The sequence below is a fragment of the Ammospiza caudacuta genome, chromosome 18 (genome assembly GCF_027887145.1).
Source record: "Ammospiza caudacuta isolate bAmmCau1 chromosome 18, bAmmCau1.pri, whole genome shotgun sequence".
NCBI classification, from domain to species: domain Eukaryota; kingdom Metazoa; phylum Chordata; class Aves; order Passeriformes; family Passerellidae; genus Ammospiza; species Ammospiza caudacuta.
In genome coordinates, this window is record NC_080610.1 from 5,758,302 (window position 1) to 5,779,298 (window position 20,997).

Sequence of the window (20,997 nt, forward strand, 5' to 3'; positions counted from 1 at the left end):
TACAGCTTTATGAATGAGAGACTTTTATCCCTGGGAGTTTTGCAATAGACTTGAATGGAGCCACCGTTTCCCTGTTCTGGATGTTATCCTACAACGTGTGACACATTAGAGACTTTTATAAGGAATAAAGGTGCAGTGTTTTCACTTTCATAGGCATTAATCGTCTCTCAGCTGCATGCCTGGAATATAACACAGAGTGAGAATCTGCTGATCTATCAAAATGTCAAAAGAAAAGACAGTACATCTTTGGGAAAGAGTAAGAAAGACCAGCTCCCATCTGCTTGCCAACGTAGCCATTAATGTTCAGGCACAAGCTCTGTGCAGCTGTAAACTCTCTGATCTGTTTGTTCTCAGGGGACTTTAAACACAGTCACCAGACAAGTGCAGGAAAAACAATTCACATCACACCACACAATTACTGCTGGGGCTGATTTCAGTAGGGATGGAGTCCATATCCTCTGCCAGGGAGCAGCATCTTCTGAGCCCCTCAAGCCTTTAATCCAGGGGCACACTTTCAGGACCCATTGTAATGGCTTAGAATGGTTTGAGCTTGAGTTTGCCTGCTGGTGGTTGAAACACAGTTAATAAGAATTTGTTATCTCATGACTGTGAAAATCCAGCTGCTTAGGGCAGTTTGAGCCATTCAAGGTGGACATAAACAAGGACAGCAAAAAGCTGTGGCAAATCAATTCTAAGGAGAAGGCAAAGGTGTGTGCAGAGATCAGCCAGAGAAACATGACCCTGGGCTGTGAGGAAAAGATGTAGATTCTTACTGTTTAACACCAGACATCGAGTTTTAGTGCTTTTCCAGGGGACCTCCAAGAGAGTGATCCAGAGACTGGCAGAGTCACCAGTGACATAACAACCTGTGTTAAATCTTCCTCTGAGGACAATGAAGTGGAGGTGGAATTTGGGCTCCGTTAAGCTGGGCCGTGTGAATCCCTTCCCAGGTCTCTCAAAGTCACAGGTCTAACAGTAGAACCTGGTGTTTCTTGTGTGTTTCTAGAAACCGTAAAGTTTAATTGTTCAAACGAGGCTGCTAACAGATGCTAATGGATTGCAGAGAAAGCAGGAGATAGGAAGTGGTGAGATATTCAGGGCCAATTTGTGCTAATGAGAGCTCATTAAGAGGTTCTTGAGATAAAGGTTCTGTCAAGAGGCAGTTAGTGTGGCTGAATTTAGTGGTTTGTGTAGAAGATGGGTTAAAATCCAAGAACTGTGTCCTGTTAGGACGAGACTAATTAAATTTTAAACGGCACTGACTTGTAGCCACTTACCGAGGTGAGGAGAAGGAAGGAGGTCCTCAGCCAACATTTTGGGTTCTCGGGCTGCAGAGGGAGGGCAGTTCCAGCCCTTGGAGAGGCTGTAACCTCAGAGGAGAGAACCGCTGTGCTGGGATGGCTCGGCAGCTGTGAAAGTGATTTAAGAACGTGGCCTGAGAGTTTTAAGATATAGTTCCATGAACAATCATAAAAATAGCCTTCCAAGGGAATGAGTCAGAGTACCCAATATTGCTGCTTACAGCCTTGCACTTCATGCTGAAACTTGAAAGAGAAACTGATCACTCTGCAATTTTTTCCAGGGATATGAGTAAGGCAAGATCATGGATAAATTGCTTATCACGATGGGCAAAGCAGATGGGCCAGAGACATGACAGTTGCAAAATGGTTTTTTTGTAAAGGTCTCCTGATTTCAGATGCTGTGGCTTCCCAGCAGGATTTATTGTACGGTGGAATATGGTGTCTCCACATTTTGCTGTATTCCTGGCTGGGAGGACTCTTCTCAAAGGCATGTTCACAGCCCAGAGTGGCCCTGCTGAGAAGTTCCAGTGTCTGCACACAAGTCCACATAAACACCAAAAATGGCAGTTTAATGCCCAGGGGTTCTTTGGGGCTAACATGTATGTCCAGACACGAAACAGTAACAGCCAAAGGGCACATCAGGCTCCAAGCTGAGTTCTACTTACCTGAAAAAAAAAGTACTCTCACCAACTTCCAACATTAGCCATGCTTTGTCTTCCTGAGAGAACAGAGAACCTCCCTGCCTTCAAAGGGAAGAAAAAAATATAAACTGGAAATTAAGTAAGTCAGTGCCTAAAATTCTCATACTGCATCCATTGCACAGTAATTTAAAGTTGTTATATACTTCATCACAGTATCTCATGATAGTAAGATCCATTTTGGAGGAAAGCCCATGGGGTTTGAAATATGCATACACAGCAGGGCTGTTCCTTCTGTCACATAGCTCAATATAACTTCCCCTTACCCAAAAGGGGATCACCTGGAGATGGTACACAGGAGGTTGGTTGGATGGAGGCCTCCCATATTCCAAAAAGTAGTATTTTGGCTTGGTTTATTACGTCCTTCTACAGAAATATTCGGCAGGGGAGCAGTGGAAAACTAACCCACCCTTCTCTTTTCAAAGACAAATCTGTATCCAGTCATTCTTGTCTTGCCAGAATGTGGGGGAGTGTGGGAACCTCCCTCCTCTGCTGCCCATCCTCAGGACTGCCAGGCCCCTCAGCAGCACTTCCCAAACTCAGGGACTGTGGCTATCAAGGAGCACAGCCAGAGCTGCAATTTTGGTTCTTAGTGCTGTGAAGTTGGAGGGAAATCTGTGCCACCCCAGGAGCCACTGGAGAGAAATGGCTCCCTGTCTGTCCCCAGGCAGCCACCACTGTCTCCAGCTTTTCCTCTTTGCAGGTCTCCTGCTAAATCAGTCTTTTCCTTGGTACATTTTGGTGCCCAAATTTGCTTTGCACTGATAGGTCTTTGCTTGGAAGCCTCTATTTATAGTGAACTGAGGTGAACTGTCTTTAACTTCTGCCTGAACTTCAGCTGCAGAAAACATTCCATCCCACCCTCCTTTTTCTTCCCCTGAGGTATTAAACACAAATACCTTCACAATTTGGTTTGTTAAAGTTTTGTTTACTGGCAGACTTTGGAAAATAGCCACTATGACTTTGGTTTTAGGTGTTTTAGCTGCTCTTCAGGTGATGATATTGTTTGTAAAGGGAAGCTTGTAGATAGAAGCATTTTGCTCAGACATGTTGAGAGCACTAAACTGAAGCATGAGGAGAAATGAAAAGGAAGAGGTTTGGGAGGCTGCTTAAACTACTTCTCATTTGATAATTCCAAATGAATATATGAATCAAATTGCTTGTCAACACTATGCAAAGGAAACAGCTCCTTGTTCCTGCGCTTGATGTGGACAGAGTTTAATATGTGGCATAATAAGCAGTGGAAACTGTAATGACTGGAAGGATGCACATTCCTTTCCTTAAAAATTATGGATCAGGACTGGTTTTGCTGTTGTATTTCTGTGTTACTGACTCAGCAGTGGCTGTGGGGCTCTACCTTGTACACTGATGCTCTAACAGGTATTGTGAGATAAATGCTTTTCCTAGTTTAAACCAAACTTTGCAATTTTACCCTCGCAGCTGCAGATTCCCCTTTTTCATTGTGGGCCACAGCTGAGGGCTGTGGCTTTGGAAACACCAAAGATTTGTCATGAGCTGTTAACTATGCTAAATTATTCATGGCAAATAAATATGCGACCAGTGAAATGTTCAGATAAAAATGAAATTTACCTTCACGGTCTGAGATTGCTTTTTCATCCTGTGATAACCTTCTGGAATTCTATCACAATTTGAAGTCAATAAATAAGTTGACTGTGCAAGAGCTCAAACACATGTGAAGAGGTCTTTGGGTGTTTTCCATGATCTGTCCTTTTCCATGCTGTCTCCTGGTTTCTGACCTGTGTGATGAAGTCAGATATCAACATTAGAGGATCAGTTCCAGCAGCTCAGGCAGTGTGGGCATCTGCTCAGTGCTGTGGGTGACCTGTGCTGTGCTGGGAGGAGCCCTGGTTTCACCTCACTGCTCCACTTCCCTGCAAACCAGTTCATGTTCTTCAAAGTTTTTTCTCCTTGTGACTGCCAAGACAGTCTGTCGTAGTACTGAAAGGGCAGGAGTTTATCTTACCTCACTTTAATGCTCTGAAAACAGAGCATCAAAGCCCAGCTCAGTCAAATTTCCTTCAGAATCTATGTGGAAAGTTACTACCAGGGAGTTTAATAGCAGATACCTTCTCATTTATATGCTTTTTTTACACTGGACACCTAATTTTCCAGATTTCCTGCTATGAGGATTAATTTCAGATGTGGCTGTGCAATGCAGTGCTGTGAATTCAGCCTTTTTGGAAATATTACTGACCATTAATTGTCTATGAGTTCATAAAAACCATTCATAACAAACTTGTTAGTTTAAGAATTTGAACAATTATGCCAACTTGAGTGGTATTTCTATCATTAAAGAAATTACAAACTGATTTGTAGAGGCAAATATTGAAACATTACTCTTTTGAATGTTTTTCAAAAATTCAAGTGTTTATGGAAATATTTTGGGGTTATTTAATATTATCTCATATTCCATTAATAAAGGTATTTGACACAGACAATTAATTTAATTAGTTCCCACTCCACAGTCAGCCTGGAATCTTCTCATGAACTTCTCTGGGTCAGCTCCAGCTTCACACAACACAAGCAACAGGAACACACAGGCAGGGCAGTGCATAGCTATGTTACAAGCAGGATAAATCTTGAACAAAAGGCTAAATACACCCATTAGGGAAAGTCTGGATCTGGACTCACATCTGAACCTGTGGGACGAGCTGAATACTAATTGTTCTATAAATATTTAATATACCTAGCACTTTCCCATTGTGTGGCATCCCAAAGGAGGCATCTTTCCTTCTCTCTCACACACACCAGTACTCTTCTTTCATTAAGGGTTCCCAAATACAGTAATTAGAGCAGTCATCAAATTTGCATCTGGCTGATCAGTGCCACTCCAGCTCTATTTCAATGTAATTGCAGTGGCCTTGGCTGCACTGGTGAACATGGCCCAGGGCTCAGGTAATTATTGTGCCAGAGATCATTTAATGAGGAAAAAGCAAGTGAGACATTTTGTGGGATAGGAACCCACCAGGAAATAACCTGCCTGTAAACATAACGGGACCTTGATTATTTTCCTCATTTATACATTTATCACAATTTTAAAAAGTTCAAATGCATGAATTCAGTGTGTTTGCCCTCTGATACCAAGACAAGCTGTGGTACAGACATCAGCAAATCAAATTTATAAATAACATGCCAAAACATTCTGGTTTGGGACAGAATTGCCATGCTGTGCTGCATGACTGTCAAAAATACAGGTGCAGTTGTCATAGGGTAAAAGCTCCTTGGAGCTTTTAGAATTTGTAAGAATTTGAGGGCGAGGGGCAGTTGCTCCCCTTTGGATATAGAAACTGCAATTGTAGGGGAAGATTAACAGCTCCTTGTCCATGACTGAGGAGTCTGACTGCCCACTGCTCATCCCCACAGAGCTTCCATGCTCAATGGTTGTCTTGTTTAATAATTCCAGTATTTTCCTTTGACACTTCATGTGCGAGAAAATCTGATAACTCTGTGGAATTTGTAGAGGGCTTCCAAAAAGTTGAACAACTTTCAGTCCTTGCTCAAGCCCTGGATTCAAAAAGAAGCCTGTGCTAATCAAGTCTGTTTTTTTACAGGAGCAAAAGCTTGGTTTTCTGCCATTTTTCTCTCAGCCACTTAGGTTATGTGTGTCACAGCTCTTCCTCCTTTCCTACAAGAAATGGGAACAGCTGGACATTGTTTTAATGCAAAGTTTTCATTACAAAATGTGTGTGTTTCCCTTAGCTTCAACCTGCCCTCCTCTGTAAGCATGGTTTGAAGGGCCACAGGTAAGGAACAGCAGCCTTTGAAAGGCAAGGATTTGCTGGAATATTCTGAGAAATGTCCTAATGAACTCTCTGTGTTCAATGTTTTGATGACTGTTACAGCAATCTGGAAATACATTAGATGCTGGAGTGGTCAACTTCTTTTAAAAATCTGCTAAAATAATGGCACAATGACCAAATCTATCATGTAATGGTAGGGTGTAATTTACAATGTAATGTACTAAAATACAGCCACCCTAATAACAAGCCATATAATTTACATGGGAAAGAAACAACCATTTGCCAGGGGGGGAAAAAAATTAGGATGTCAACAATGAGAAAAGGATTTCTTTTCAGCCTTCCCCTACTTCAGGTCTGATCTTGCCCCTGTGAAGTGCACTGCAGAAATCTGCATCAACAATGGAAAATCAGAATCTTGAAAATGGGCATTGTTAATCAGGACTGACACCACTAAAAATAATGTTGTAGAGTGGGATTGTTGCAGCCATCAGCCCAAAGGCTGCAGGAGGTTTGTGTAGCTGGAGCATTCCAGCTCCTTGGGGAGGCACCTTCTGAGGGGAAAGAGTTTCAAGGTTGCTGTACTTTGTGCAAAAGTGAGTTTTTCCCTTCGGGTGGAATTGACCCTTTATTTCCCTTTTTGACTGCAGAATAATCAATGAGTTATACTACATCAGGTAGATCAAAATGCATCTACAGCCCCTTTTTGATGTACAGATGATTAAGAAGAGTACAAAACCAGGGCAATTTCAGGGTATTTCAGGCCCTGGTACCTCCTCCCAGCTTCTCATGATCAGCTGGTTTTGATTCAAAATAAGAAAATTAAGCTTGGGGCAGCTGAGAATTCTTCCCAGCTGCATTTGGTCCCATCTTTGTCTGTCTTTGATAATTTTCTTCATGTGGTGGGTCAGTTTTCCTACTGGGAAATGTATTCTGTGTGTAGGATTGTGCCCACACAGACCCAGTTATCAGATCAAGCTGCTGGTTACAAGATCAGCCATGGCACTTGTGATAATAATCTATTCTGATTTTACAGTCATCAACACTCATCAGGGTAAACAAGAATCTTTCCACTGACCTTAACAGGAGCTGGAGCAGATCCCAAATATCCTGGAGGTGGTAAGCCTGAGTTTTCCATCTTCTGCAATGCTACAGCAGTGATATTGATTGAAACTTAGCAGAGAGAATTGTTGTTATTAGTATGCCAGGCTAAATATAATTCCATCTCTTTAACGTGCTGGTGTGGTACCATTAACTTACAAGACAGCAGAACAGAGGGGTGATATATAAACTTGAAATTCTGATTACTTGCACCCCAGTTTGTGAATACCCCTCCAGTGACATTTCTTTCCCATAAAACAGCTTATCTCCAAGACAGAGATGTTTCTTTTATAATCCCTGTTTATAAGATGCTGCTTTTTATGTTTATAAAACACAGAGGGACTATTGTTGATGGAATAGGATGGTTGGCTTATTTTCTACCATAGTGAAATCTTTCCTAGGAAAAGAGAATAGAGATGACAATTTCAGAACCCTTGTGAAGCAGAAGGGAAGGGTGAGTGCTGAAAGAAGCATTATTTACTCTTTGAATTGATGAGTTTTCCTGTAGCAGTTGCCAGCCTAAAACCCAGGAAATTCTCATGGAACCAGAGCTTTCTGCCCAGTGCCACCCAGGTAAATCTTATTTCAGTGTCACAGGAGGAACCTGAGGAGGGAAGGGTTTGGGTGACACTGGGAATGGACAGCAGGAAAGAGTTCATTGTCTGAATCCCCTCCAAGCAAGTGACCAACCCAGGTTTTCATGGCTTGTTTTGGCTAATGGAATTTGTTAGTGACTGCTCCATCAGCTGAAATTGCAGAGGGTCAGAGCAGGATGGGACAGAACTCTGATCTGAGCAGCTCCACCACACACTCTGGTGACCTTTAGCAAGCTGCTTGGGCTCCTGGTGCATCTCCAGGTGTTAAATGGGTTACTCTGAACCTCCCTTGCAAGGGGCTGCTGAAATTGAGAGTCTAAGGCTGTGAGATTGTTCATGGAAGTATTTGGGAGAATCCAAGATATCTGCAGGGAAAAGCCCTCTGAAGTTTAAAGAGCTCAGATCCTCTTTTATCTGGGTATGGCCCTCTCAGTGTTCTGTTTCAGTCCTTTAAATTGGCAGATGAAGACTTCACTAGAGCTGAGGATCTTGCCTGAGGAAATCAAGCTTTTCAGGAAGCAGGGAAAGGAAAGCTGCATTTTTGCTCCAGAGGAGCTCTTTGTCACATCAGAGTGAAAGAAGCAGAAAATTTTTCATTATGCTGATGCTGGAGAAACAAAAAAGACAATCTGCTTTCTTTTTAGAGAAAAACCTGGTGGCAATAGGAGAGAGAAGAGCCATCATCAAGCAAAAGCATACATAAGAGAAAACCATTAGAAACTCCTAACATTCACACTGGCATCCTGTTCTGGGAGCTCACAGGGCTGCTCAGACTTTAGCTAATTACATTTGGCACAATCCTCTCATCTTACATGCAGGCAGACACATTAGGTTGCCTCCTTAGCTGGTGTAAAGTTTGGATTTTGGCAGCATGGCTCGTGCCTTCTAGCTGAGGACAAGCCCCTTTGTTTCCATTATTTTTATATGTGATATATAAATAAATCTCATTTATTAATGAAATTTCACAAACTCTGCCTGCACACAGTGAGGAAGGACTGAGATGAAGGTTTCACCCTCTGTAACCACAGTTTAACCTGGAGCTTCCAAGCTGCTAAATTAAGATTTCTTTTTGTTGGCCACAGGGTAACACAACAGCCCTGTCAATGAAACTTGACCCAGACCATGGTGAAACAATCCCAGAAGAACAACAGAACTGGGGGCTCTCAAAACCTGCTGAGGGCTGCAAGAAAGTTTAAAGAAATAGAAACAAATGCTGGAATTGGGGTTTCAGAGATCAGGAGACCTGGTCATGCTTATCTGCCAGAATCACTGCAGTTGATTTCTCTGAGCACCAGATCAGGCCCACAGAGTTTGTGGAGGGAAGCTTTTCCACTGGATTTTGAGATGGAGGAAAAGCATGGACAGGGGAAAATATGATTTCTTTACCTGTACAAGTGCTAATTTATCACTGCCATATACAAAAGAGGAAAGCAGGAGCTGTACAGAACTTTAAGAACTTACTTGTCTTTAATGTCTGTAAGTCAAAGAAATCTGTGCTCTTGGTTCTTTTCCCTGAGAAACAATTACCTCTTGATAATGAGGAAGGACAAAATAAGGCCATTAATCAGTAAAATATTACACATCAGTGGTCACTGTGCTCACCTGGCCTTGTTTCCCCTTATTGTGGCTGAAGGATAAGCAGCATTTCTTCCCAGTGTGCCCTCAGGAAGCTTTGACAGGCAGGGAAGCAGTTCATTAAAATTATCAGCTAAGAAAATCACTAGGTCACCAATTCCATCATCCAGCAACTGTGACCCACCAGGAAATACACATTTGAGCCCAGACAGGTTCATAATATCACATATTTATCACTGTCTACAAGTTCAGGTGCGTCATTCTACTGCCTTTCCCTGCACAGTGATGGCAAACATATGCTGAGGTAATCAGGGGAAAATGTAAAATGTACCTTCAGCTGGAAACCCGGGAGATGCATCTAATGATGCTTGGTGTTTCAATACTGATGTAAGGCAAGAATTAATCCATAATCAGGAAATAACTCCAGAATAAACTCAATGCCAACTGCCCCCTCCATCTGAATAACAAAAATAAAATAATTAATGCAGAAAAAAAATTGCCTTAAATCTTACAGCTACCCTGTGTTTGTATAAAGGAGAGCAAAACTGAAGAGCAGATAGAGTCAATGCTGTTTAGAGATGGAAATCGTGATATCTGTACTGAGCAGATGCTTCCTATACTGTAGGTATTGTTACAGGAACGTTGTAAAACATCAAGACAATGCAGAGAAACTGATCTGGATGTGTTGGGTGCTAACAGTTTGCCTTTGTAAGGCACGATGACACTCGGTATGTGTAAAATGCAGAATAAACTGCTGCCGGTGAGAGATTTCTCTCGGTCCCGCAGCCAGGGGAACAGAACAGCTGTGATGAGAACAGCAAACACGAGGTGGCATCGTTGCCATTTGGTCAGAGGTGCCTGGGTACATCTCACTGTCGGTGCGCTCTCCTCCCTTCCCTATGTCCTTCCTCGCCGGACAATAACTTCCACAAAAAGAATTGAGCCCAACTTAAGGTCTTGAGAAGGAGCTGTTGTTGTTTTCAGCGTTGCTGAAGCAAAAGGTGTCTGGACAATTTGCAGAACCTGACTAGCTCATGGATGACTGGGAACAGCTCCCCTTCTCAGAGCTCAAGGTAATGTTTCTCCACGAGTGTCCTAACACTTTATGACAGATGTCACTTACACTGAGGTGGTAAATAAATCAACAATGACATAACAACCAAATGATACTGATTATTAAGCCAGTGGTTGTCATAACGTCTTTCCTCTGAAGAGTTCAAGATGTACTGTAAAAATTTATTTTTCATTTAATGAGATCCTAAATTATTTAATCTGGTGACTTTTCAGTGCAGGGATTTCACCCACAGGTGCCTGCTCTCCCCACCCTCATATCACAGGGAATCAAGAACTGGGCTCCTCTCACCTCCACAGCTGCAGGAGATCTGGAGAACACACCTGCAAGGCAGCCAGAGCCTTAAAAAAGGTGTCTGGGTGAATTTTCAAGTCAGAATTCTTCCAGTCAGGAACCTTAAAAAAGGCGTCTGGGTGAATTTTCAAATCAGGATTATTCCATATTTTTCCAGTCTTTCTGTACATATTTGTCACCCTTCACACGCTCTGGGAGTCAGGCAAGCAATGCAAGAAACCTTTAACAGAAAGAGCAGCAATAAAAGAGAAGATTTGGGGAACAAATGCATGTCTGATTAATAACTCAGAGTTTGCCTGGCATTTCTGCCACTTCACAGCCTCCATAAGTTCCACAGAAAAAATGGCTCTTTGGGGAATGCAGCACTCTGTAATTCTGAATGAATCATAGAATGTTTTGGGTTGGAAGGCACCTCTAAAGCAAGTAATGCCAAAGAGCTTTACTTTATTGGACTTGAGCACCAATTCCCTTTGCTGAGCATTGAAATCAGGGCTTCTTCATTGTTCATCAAATTCTGGATGACAAACTTGGGTATGAAAGGAAATAATAAAATCCCAACAAATGCTTTCATTTTACTACAGATTTGTCCTCTTCATTTTTCTCTATTTATTTTGTTTGGCCTCTATGGATTTCCCAGTGCAATCAGTGCCTGTTCTGCCACACTTTCTGATTGTCTTTACTATCCCTTTTCCCTGTGCTATCATCATTCTCCTCTCTCCATGTGCTGAGATAAATCTCACTGATGTAAGGGCTCTGCAATACGCAGCCTTTACCATTTCACTCTGAATGCAGAGATACAGGAGGAGAATTACAGCTTACAATAAAAATAAAACTCTTGTGAAAAGACTGCCATTTTTAAATGTTCTGTCTAAATTCTGCAGTGCTGCTTTGACAGTCCTGAAGACTAATGTTCCAAACCTTTCTAGTCTGTGCATGACTGGGCTGTGGCTTCCATTGCACAGGCACAGGATTTGGCAGCACATCATGAGGAAGAGCTGCCTCCCACCAGTTTAGGATACATGTTACTGGGATAGGAGGAAAGGGGTGAGAAATTTCCTCATTAAAGCAGTAGAAAAGGAAACTCATGGTTCTCAGCTTCAGCTGGGCCAGTTCTACACTTAGTAGTGTCCTGCTGGTGTGGATGTACAGCAAAATCCTTATTATCCCTGGCTGGATTATCCAGGTAACTGGAATCATGTCACACACAGCCCTTTTATAGCCCCTCCATGCACTATTTTGAGAAGGGAAGTTCTGCTCTGTGCATTCTTACACTGCACTGCTCATATTTGTTTGTTTTTCTCACTTCACGAGAGAGCCAAGACAAGCAGCACGCAGCAGTCAAGTGTTCCTCTGTGATTCAGCTTCCTTGGCAGGCAGAGCATGGAAAAACCAGCCCCATTGTAAACGAGACAAGTGCCTGGGGAAAGCAGCGCCTCTGTCATGGCTTTGTGTCTCCACGAGAGGGGTGACCAGCCTTGTCGGAGCAGGAACAGGATTCCAGCCCTCACAGGCAGCCCTCGGCAGGGCAGGGCTGCGCAGGGAGCTGAACACGTCTGTGCTCTGCTGCAAAGTCAAAGCTACCCGGGGGTTCTGCGCCTCCTTATCAGTTCTGTCCATCTTCATCACGTTCTCTTTCAGTTCTCATGCCCAGCTGTCTTAATCTTTCCGTGTCACTTCCAAAAACCTTCATTTGTTTCAGAGCCTGTTATTCCTGTCAATATCACCCTTCCTGCCTGCTGCAAAAAACCGAACCAGCCCGACCAACCAAAAACAAGCTGTGTTTTAAACATGCTCATACTTCTGCAGAGTTAACTGGGAAGACACTAAGGAAGGCAGAAAACAATGAAGAACATATTTTATGTTCTGCCTGTGGGCATTACTACCAGATTTTGCAGTATCCTGTACACATCCCCATTTTACAAATATATTAAAAGTGTTTACATTTTATATCTGTAGGTAAGGAAATCTTCAGAGTCAAACTGCAGACTGTGTGTGGGCTGAATTTATTACTCAGGTTTTGTGTGAAAAGGATTACAGTGTCCAGAGTAAATATATCCACTGTATATGCCCAAAAAATCATTCAAAAATAACCCTAAACCACTGCCGTAATACATTACAGTTAACCTGTAATGTATTTTGTACAGTCATAAAACTGTCCATCATCATTCCTGTATTTTTATTTTAATGTCAAATCACATAACTTCATCTTTAAAAGGCATGAAAACAAAATCTGGTGAAAAGGAAGCTGAGTTGTGTTACAAGAGTTACAAAAACAATCTCTTCCTACCTCCCAAGGCTCACTGGGGTGTCATGTAAGGATCCAGCTGCTTCTTCATGATCTTCTGCCTCATATTGGCAATGAGATGGATTTGCTTTTAATGGAAGAGCTTTCAGGACAGCTAAAGCAAGAAATCGACATCCTGTAGTAACCATTTTGTGGCAAGCACCAGTGTTGGTCAGAGCATACAGCAAGACCTCTTATTCTCACTAAAAATTGAAATTTAATATAATGTACAGGTGGGGCTTTTAAACTCAAATTTATGAAATAATTTGAGGTATTAAAAAAAGGCAAATTATATTGAATTTGGATTGCTATCATCTTTCACCCCAATCACATCCTGGCAGGGAAGTGCCCTCACATTGCACTGGGATGTACTAAAAGTGCTGCAAGGTTTCCGTGGCCTGTGCTGCTCTCGTGTCAGAAAATGCTCCCTGACATTTGCATGCCAAGTGCTTTGCATGGAGAGGGCTGAGTTTGTAGAGCACATGATGTGCTTCAGAACCAGTTCTGTGCCCTCACCCTCCCTTCTGGGCCTCTGCTTCCCTGGTGCTACACTCTCATGGTCCTTAATGAATGGAAAGTTCACCCTGCAGTTCTTCTGGCAGCAGACCCTAGGACATAACCACCTTTAAAATAATGCACACTGTGCCTTCTCCAGGAGTGAGACATTCTGGTAAAACCCTATTAATATTGCACACTTGATGGGGGCTATCCAGGTGTAAAATTTATTTCTCTTGACCTCTAGGGGGAAAAAAAACCTCCAGCAAAGTCTGTTTGTAAGAATGGTTTGTCATGTTGATTTTATAGCAATGGAAACCAACACAGAGCTGAGTGATGAGGGAACACACCTCATGTTAGCTGGAAATGTTATAGAGAGACTACAGAGAAAAAGCACTGGTGGAAATAGAAACAATTCCACAGGAATAAGATAGAACATTGCTTTTTCTACAAAGCTGCTGGAGCACAGGATTTCTTCCATTTGCAAAGGCAAGATTTATGGAGTATTTTCCAGAAAGCACATCCTGCTTGCACAGCAGCAAAATGGTTATTCTGCTACCCGTGCAAAAAAAATTGCACATATTATCTGAATTTACTGAATGCTGAATTAGGTTATTTGGGGGGAGAAAGAAAAGAAAAGAAAAGAAAAGAAAAGAAAAGAAAAGAAAAGAAAAGAAAAGAAAAGAAAAGAAAAGAAAAGAAAAGAAAAGAAAAGAAAAGAAAGAAAAGAAAAACAGACATAAACTATTCTGATTAGTTGTTTTCCCTTGTCCTGCAGAAACCCATCAGGTAACATACCTGCAGTCCAACCTTCTTAACCAACTTTTTGTTTATGGACACCTTTTGACACCTCTTCATGTTTTACCTGTAGGGATGACAAAAACTATTCTGTAAAACCTTGCCAACTCAGTAGTGATTGCTCTCTCCCTTCCAGAGAGGATGCCACTTATGCTGCCCCGAATGAGACATCCTAAATAAACTGCTACTTAGTATTCCTGAAAATTAAAGTTTCTTCAAAGAAAAGCAGATTTTTAGAGAGGTTTCAAGATAGGTACCCAAATACAAATACACCCAATTCATTAATCACTGTTGAAAAGATAAGCTTTGTTCTTTCAGCTGTGAAAAGACCCAGCCATTAAGCAGAAGACACTAAATATTTTGCACATTAGATGCTTATAAAAATAGTGTATCAGAAAATAAGGTAGATTTGAACAAATTATGAAGAAAGTCTGTTTTCAGTGCCATGCTGTGATAGTGGCATAACTGTCAAGCCTGGTGAATTCCTAAACCCACTGTATCACTTTGCCATTCTTCTTTTAAATGTCATGTGGAATTTAATGCATTTAACACCATCAGGTATCTAATTACATCTCTGTGTCTCCTTATCAGCTTCCACCACCACTCCAGACACCCTCAAGCAGTCCTTCACTGGCTGCAGTTTCCAGACTCCCCCTCTTTGAGCAGATCTCTCTCCAAAAATACCCTTTACTGCTTTTGCCTCCCACTGTAAGGTGAATGCTTTTCTTCTCCATCCCCGGAACACTTGCAAAGTTAATTTAACTCACTGCTTTCCTTCAAATTAACATCTTTGTTGTCCTTCCCACTGCTGTTTCATTGCTGCTTTGGTGCCAATCCCCTGGAGAGACAGACACACCCATTTTCTCTGTTTTATCCCCTCCAATCACTCGTGCAGTAAAACACCTGTCAGGCTCCTTGGCAGAAATCCCAGTGTCAGCTGTCAAATCCTAAATCATCCTCCGAGGTGCCTGGTGTGTCCCACATGGCAATAAGTAACATTTCCCTGAACACACAACACCTTGAAGTTGTAATCCCCAAATTCAAAAAGTCTTTTTCCTCTCTTTTTGGGAAGGACTGCATACAGAAGGGAAATGGTGGCTGTGTTAAATAGCAGCCCAAGCTATTTCTACATGGGAAAAGTCAGGACCTTGCTGGGAAGACCCCAGTCCCTTCATTCATCTCCACCTGGAGAAACTAAATGCAAATAATCAAGCTTGTCTGTATTAATAATAATATTTTTGAAATATTAACTTCCATAGCTGTGAGGTAATCAGACATTAATTAGAAAAGAGAAAAAAGCAAAGAAGGATTCAGTAATTTCACCTGCCTTTGATTTCTGTGCCTTAGTTAATCATCTGTGAAATGGGGTACTATATTTACCTGTTCTGCAGAGATCTAACAGTGATAAATCAGTTCAAAAGGCATTGATCAACCCCAAAGAAAAGCCCCAAGTTCAGGAATAAGTTTTAGAAGGAAGATCCTTTGCACAATACTTATATCCTCCTTTTAAAAATACATGTTTTACAGAGAAGGCGAAGCTAAACTGCTGTCTAGAAAGCTTTGGGGAAAATATATGCAGTTAGTGTTTAATCTCTCATACAAGTCCCACATTTTCCTTTGCATTGTGAAGGAAATGTGTGTCATCTGAACTGGTCTGCACACACACATTGCTTATTACACAGGAGCCATGAAAAATTAGGCTTGCATTTTGTACATTTGGATCACATACTCCCTGTCTATGGAAAATGAGATTTTTATTTTTTCTTAAAATGGGGTGAAGAAAGCAAGCTCAGAACTCTAATCTGCTCTGTAAAACCTGTGACTGATTGGGTGGGGGCTGAGTGATAAATGATACTTCCTCAGCAGTGACCTGTTGTTCTAGCACAGCTGCCACCACTGCAGCTTCAACATTTACCTCTGTCAGCATGATGTAACATTTTACCCTTTGCACTAATGCAGCTCCTCACTCAGCCACCAAGCACTGAAAAATCCAATTTGTATAAGCAAAGGTTCCACTGGACAAAAGGCTTTGTATTGAGTCATGAATTCTTAAAAGAAATCTTTCTGTTGGAGTCACGCTCAGCTGTATCTACAGATTATCTGCCTGCTGCAGAATCTCTTTCCCAGCTTTGAAATATAAATATGTGCCCATGTGGGTTAGGGTTGTGTGTGCTCTCAAAATTATGAGCTACATGAAGATCTGTGAATTTGGGGTATGAGGATACAAGGCAGCTGTACTTGTAATCCATTAATTGTTTTCCCTTCTATTCTGTTAAACTGTGTTTGCACTTGAATGTACTTTGAGCAATATATTGTAGCAATGAGTTCCTAAATTTAATCATGCTTGAAAACACTTCCCATTGCTTTAAATTTTCTGCCAGATAATTTAATTTGGTGTGCAATAAATCTGGTGTCAAGGGAACTTGTGAATAACCACTCTAATCACTTTTTTTCCATGCACTCCATGACATTAGAGAGATCTGTCATAACCTTGTCTCCAGCCATTTCTCTCCTGCCCTGAAGAGCCTCAGAATAAGTGCTTCTCATGTTGAAGTCATTTCAAATCTGTAACATCTCACCACTTTTTTTTCAATCAAACTTTACTACTTGTGAAACCAGCCTGGGTGAATGGGAAGGATGGGAACTGATAAAGCACTTAAAAATATTTCTCTTTTTGCTATAAATACTTTCTTTTTTTTGCCTCCTCTTTGTTCTTAGTGTTCTTCTTGCCTTTTTGACAGCTCCTGAACAGTCCCAGAACTCTCCCCAAATGGCTCCAAGAGCTCCTTCCTGAGTGGTAATTTAGAGCGTAGTAGAGCATGCTGTCAGCCTAATAATGATAATATAAATATCAATTAAAAAGGAATTAGTAGTACTAAATGGTAAACGTGCCTTTCTGGTCCAGTTTGACTTGGAAGGAAACAAAAAGATTTAAGATTATCTGGTTTTGTAGTGAGCTGCATTGAGAGCCAACAGATAAAGACTCTGTCAGGTCTCTCAAGTGGTCAGAGGCAAAAGGAATTTTGCAAGCAGAAGCTGCAGAACTGGAAAACCTGGGGAAAATCCAGGGCTCTGTGCATTTATACCCTGCTGCCTGCCTGTACCTGGGAGTCTTGCTGACAAACTCTCCTTTCTCCCAGTCTATTGGTTGGTCCCCATATGTAAAGGGGTCAAAAAGCCATTCACCACACACACCAGGATTGCCTCTGTCCTCCAATTTATCAGGCTAATTCTGCATAATGCTGCTCTTATGCCTCTCTTATACACAGACACATTTTGTCTTGGCTGAGAACACAGACAGAAAACACAACAGCTTTGGAGAGCTTTACCCTGCAAGTCAGAGCATACACTGTTCACTGTTCTTACCAACCACTCATGAATAATTTAAATACACGTTATGTCAACACTATTGTATTGACTAAAAAAATGTTGAAAATCTAAATTACTATTTACTTTTGGCAGTATAAAAGTTCAGAAGCAAGAGATCTTTTACAAAATACCCATCACTGTCATACATAATTGATAGAATAAAATCAGCTACTAAATATCACCTAATAGCTGGCTTTGTTCTGTAATGATAATGTATATGGAATTCCTGTTGAGTTCAGTGGGATAACCCTTCAAGGGAAGGCTGTGGGAATATACATACATCTATTACTAAATGTATTTAATTTGCATATTTATTAGCCAAAAGAGAAAAAGGGAAGAAAACACAGATTTGGCAGGGATCTCAGTGTTTTCTCCTGGTTCTGCAAGCTGCAATAAGAGAGGAGGATGCTGTGCTGCAGGTCTGACTGTACCACTCCCTGCTGACTGCACAGGGACAGAGCCAATCCAGGATTTGTTTCTGGTGCATAGTACTGAATTAATAACACTCCACTGAAATGGTTATTATTTCTTGGAAGGAGAGAAACAACAACATACAAAGGACAAAAGATCCCCAGTACCTCATTCCTTCCCCTTGGATTCCAGTAGGTCAGTATGGAATGGGTCAAAGTGTTGGATTTGAGAGCCAAAGCTTCCAAAAGCCAGCATGTGGCACAGAGCTGCTGGAGAAGGTGTTCAGTGGAAAGAGGAGAAACCAACATGTTACATTCTAGGCAGGGAAAAAGCCCAGCTGGCACCATGTGGGCTTAAACAGACACATCCAATTATTTCTGTAGCAGGAGCTTTAATTGTCCCAGTGGGTTCTAGGCACCTCTCAAGGTTTTTTCTAGTCCTGATACATAACTCTGTGTCCTCAAAGAATATTTTGGGATGTGAAATTTCCAATGGGCTTATGATGACATGCCCAGTGCTTTCAAACTTAGGAGAATTCTGACATTTATCCCATTATGCTGTGGATTTTTGGGGGTTTGGATGCTACAGGAGCTTCTAAGGTTTGCATTTAAGTAATAACAGTGTGCAAATTTAAAACGTTGAGCTCATCTTTTTCCAAACCAAGATTATCTTTGGCATTCAGCTTGTTCCATGTAAATATGTAAAGACACATTTGCTGAGCAATTGGGTTAATGAACTTAGAACAGACCAGATTGTGTGTTAGTGACTAATCCAAAGTACAGAGAAACAAACATGGTACAAGCACTTTCCTCTCTCTCTTTCATAGGCCCACTTTTACCTTGGCTGATTAAATTTTAATTTTCACAGCCTTTGCTCAAAATGAGCCCAATCCTGAAAGCTTTACCACATAAAACACCTTATGCAGTTTAGAACTTGCTGAGTGAGTGGCAGCAAGGCAAATGATGTGATTGTGCTTCTGCACATGTGCACACACAAGGTGCTCTTCAGGATTCAATCATTTAATGTTAAAATTTGACAGTTGCTGCCAGTAAAGACAAACTGTATCCCCACCAAGTCCTGAAATTCTAAGAATACAATTTCAGCAGCTGAGCAGCAGCTCTGGGTGTACCTGTGATGGGTTTGTGTCACTGTGGGTTTCACTCATGTCATACCATGGAGGGCAGGACATGAATCTTCCTTCAAACTTACCTTTATGCTCCAGGGTGGTTTGGAGTCCAGACATTGGCATAAACAGTAATAAACCACTGTAAAGTCATTTTTTGTCTTCTTTCCTGACTTCCTCATGTGGCTGTCTCCTGTGGGAAAGAAGAAAAACTGAAGTTAAAAAAGTGGTATGTGAAATGAAGGCAGAGCCAATAAAACTGTGTATTGTTTTCATCACACCTCCTCCCCTTCTTAGCTTTTCAAAGAATACTTAGATGCATTTCTAAATTGTTAGTGACTGCACTTATTAGCATTTATTAATATTGAGAGTTGGATAGTTCTATGTTTATCACAATATATAATTTTAATTTATTTCTAATATGCTTACAGTACTTTATAAATTATAATACAGTATTATTTGTATCCACAAATTTATACTACTGCTTATTATTTGCAATTAAGCATTTATGTGAAATCACATTTGGAGGCAGAGGAAATAATGTGACTGATTTGTTTGAGAACAAATGCTGACACACTGCTGGCATTCCATTTTTGTTTTCACTTGTTTTCTGTTGGAATCATGCCACTGGAGGTGGTAGGATTATATACCTGAGGCCAGGGTTTCAAGATGTGCTTCAAATTCTGTTCAGTTTTTCCTGGGTTACCATATTGTCAGCACAGAAATAGTAAATATTAAGTTGAAAAGATTCACCCCAGTGAGAAGAGTCTTGGCCAAAGGAGTGTAACAGAAAGCTGAGATTTTTACAGGCTGTGGGTGCTGCTCATTCACTGCATGAGGCTCTTTGACCTGTTTTCTCCTTCCATCACACTGTCTCTCAGGAACACTTTGTTCCTTTCCCACCTTTTCTAACTGTTCAATTAGGGACCAATTTGGCACACTGGATACTCAGTGTCACTCTAGTAAATATGATACTTTTCTGCTGAGAAGTATTCAGCCTGTCTGTACTGCTAGACTGGTTTTTTGAGCTGGTTTTTGTCAGGTTTTTTGTTTGTTTGTTTTGTTTTGGGTTGTTTTTTTTGTTTTTGTACTCTCAGGAGAGATTTTATTTCTTATTTTTTATTAATGGCTACATATTGTTGTCTCAGTTCATGACTAGAGCATAATGGCATCTCTGATGACTGTGGAGAGTGAGTTTTCCAAGTTGAGAGTCAGTTTTCCAAGGTGAGAGTCAGTTCATGAGAGGAAGGTGGTACTTGGGCGTGACAAAAGCCACAGCAAAGTGATGAGCAAAGACTGCTGGAGATGGATGAGCTTTTGAGGCACCAAAGCCCCAAAGGTCTATAACCTCCAGAAGAGTCCCCCTGTGCTGCTGAGCAAGGATTTAATCATCACCCAGTGAGGGCTGGCAGGTGGAGGACAACTCCAGTGTTACAGTGGGCATTAGAGGTGCAGTGGGAGCCAAAGGACTGAAGACAATTCAGTGATCAAATGGAGAGAAAACTGAAGAAGGTTGTAAGCAAAAGGTGTGGTGTCATGAAGAAACCCAGTTACTTCTGCTGAGTATAATTCTATTTTATTCTTAGTGCTGTGGGGTCCCACACTGGGGAAACAAAAGCATGGCACAAGCTCACCAGGTTTTTCTTCATTTCTGAGGTAGCTATGAAACCTCTCCAGAGTTCACTCATCTTCCTCCTGCCTTCTAAAGGTCTTTTTAAAACCACTTCAAGCACTTTCCCCCCACGCTTGCCAAGTTTACAGCTGCTCACTTACCCAGACTTTAAGCATTATCCCTTTCAAGTCCATCCAGGGGAACTGCCTCAATAGCAAGGAATGACAGAAACTGGAAACTTGCTTTTGAAAACCACTGCCCTCAGATCACCCAAAGGCCTCTGAGCTGACTTACATGTTTATTTGTTCCTTTGACTCCTCCACATCAGAGGAATATTTGGGTGGCTGGACTTCAGTTCTTTCTCACGTGCCCCAAGCCTGCTGGGTGCTTTCTGTGTGCTCTTCCTCCTCAGCGATTCCTGACCAAGGATATGAAAGTATTCTCCACCTTGCTTCACAGAACTGAGGTGGAGCCTGCCAAAATTCATCACAGCTTGGGCAGGGCTCTGAT